Raw genomic sequence first — 2365 nt, 5'->3', positions numbered from 1 at the left:
ATATATATATATATATATATACGGTATGGTATCGTAGGGGTGTCACCGTTACATATGACGTATCTTGGGCCTTTTAAAAATCCGGAAGAACGCACTCTTCTCCAGGTCTGACAACAGCTGGCCTCTATCCCCACCCCTTTAGTGAGAGGTAGACACGAAGAACGAGCGATTGAGAGCGAAAAGTCGACTCCAGAAAATGAGTGATACTTTATTTAATGACCCCGAAAGGATCAACGGTAAAGTTACGTGTGTGTGTGTGTGTGTGTGTGTGTATGTATGATTGAATGTTTGTATATGTGTATATATGTATGTATTTAACTGCCTGGCAGGCCATCTATCTATCTATCTATCTATTTATTTTATCTATCTATCTGTATGTATGTACATACATACATCTGTTATCTCATTTAAAATGAGACTTTGAACACATACAAACACGCACGCCCATACTCATATACAGACACACGCACACACACACACACACACTCACACATCCACTCACACAGACCAACACGCACACACTCTCTCACACACAATGTGTGCAGATATTTCATGAAGGTAGTAGTAGTATGGTTGATGTCGTTATGTTACTGCTGTTGTCAACGACAGTGGTGGTGGTGGTGGTAGTAGTTGTGATGATGGTGGTGGCTGTCGTCGTCGTGGTGATAAAATCAGCTAGAGAAGGCCATTTTGGATGAAGTTAACGGAAATTAAAAAATCAGGCTTTATGTTAAGAAAATAGCAAATGTATGAGAATAGGTAATTGAGTAATGTGTGAAGTAAGATGGCCACCAAGCTCACAGGTTAAAGGTCATTCCTTTTACATTCTTTCTCTCTTACACTCCTTCTCTTTCTTTCTCTCTCTCTCTCTCTCCCCCTCTCTCTCTCTCTCTCTCTATCGTTTTGTTGTTTTTGCAAACCTGTCGCTTCAGAATATTACATAAACACAGATCTTGTTACCAGAATAATGGTTTCCGCTTAATTCAAGGCAGCCGATAATTTCCAATGTGAACTATATTGAAGATAGCCGATATTTTCCAGTGTGAAATCTATGGAGGCAGCCGACATATACCAGCGTAAATTCTATGGAGGCAGCCGACATATACCAGCGTAAATTCAATGGAAGCAGCCGACATATACCAGAATGAATTCAATGGAGACAGCTGATAATTATTAGTATTTGAGATAGTCGACATGTTCCAGTGTTACAAGACAGGAGGGAAAAATCTGAGTGCGAGTTGATTGCTATTTTCAGTAGATTGAATGACTGCTCGTCCGCTCAATATGAAAATGTTAGAAAACGAGGAAAGTTAGAGAAATGAAAATAGCTGCAGTCAGGAATTGAAACTGTTATATCAGACTTTTGTCAGCCGTCTTATCTGATGTATGGCATAATTGATATAGCATTGTGCAAAAGATGTAACTGTGCCAATTTATCCCTTTACATTCTGAGTTCGATTCCCGTTCTGTTAGATTTTAATATTTCATCACTCTGGGGTCAGTAAACTATATATACCCGTAATATGTTGGGAAGGAAATTTGGTGCACATATACCATTCTTCCGGGGCGTCAAACTAATACACCTGCTTGTTGCTCCCTCTGTCACATGTCCTTAGCTTTTTCACGGCTAGGTTTGATTTTTTTGGGAGATTTAGCTGCTGTTTCTAGCCTGCCGAACGGCCGCATAGATTTCTCCCCTTTCTTTGTTTATTCAGTTGTTGTTACCCAATATTCGTCGTAGAGTCCACACCACCACCACTGCCGCCGCCGCTATACCCCTCCACTGCCCAGTAGCATGACATCACGTGATTTTGGTATTTGAGATATTTGGTGTCACATGATCCTCTTACGCGCTCTCCCCTTCACTCCTCTCCCCTGCTCCTCTCTCGGTAACACCTGCTAATGGCTTGCTATCACCATGTCCATTGCTTCCTGAAAATCTACACTTCACTGGCTTTATTTTATACTAACGCTACTCTTAGCAAAGTACTAAGGTACTTCTGAAATTAACACTTTGCTCTACTACTACTACTATCATCAAGGTGGTGCGGCGTAATCGTCAGAGCACTGGTTCCGGCTCTTTCAGTTCTGAGTTCAAAACTCGCCATAGTAAGGCCAATTATCATGCTGTTAGTCCTTTTGAGGTCGATAAATAAAGTACCAGTCTTGTAATGGTGTAAATTTTGCTTCCTACTCCCGCGCTCTCTATGTCTATATTTCAAAGATCAATGAATTACATTAAGAGTACATTTACCTGTGGACAGACACAATGGTTTCACTGTAGAAATCTTGTTGGTTGAATGCACATCGTCGAAACCGACGGAGAATCCGTAGGCTATGGTATTATAGGAGCAGGAACGGCTAT

At 41.0% G+C, this 2365-nt stretch overlaps 1 long non-coding RNA gene across 1 annotated transcript in view; it reads left to right on the top strand.

The window, feature by feature from the left end:
* LOC106870895 (uncharacterized) overlaps positions 1-2365 on the top strand; it is a 60371-nt gene that overhangs the window by 43045 nt on the left and 14961 nt on the right. The gene's annotated exons all lie outside the window — the stretch shown is intronic.

Source organism: Octopus bimaculoides, chromosome 24, assembly GCF_001194135.2.
Source record: "Octopus bimaculoides isolate UCB-OBI-ISO-001 chromosome 24, ASM119413v2, whole genome shotgun sequence".
Taxonomy (NCBI): domain Eukaryota; kingdom Metazoa; phylum Mollusca; class Cephalopoda; order Octopoda; family Octopodidae; genus Octopus; species Octopus bimaculoides.
This window is presented reverse-complemented; position numbering and strand designations above follow the sequence as displayed.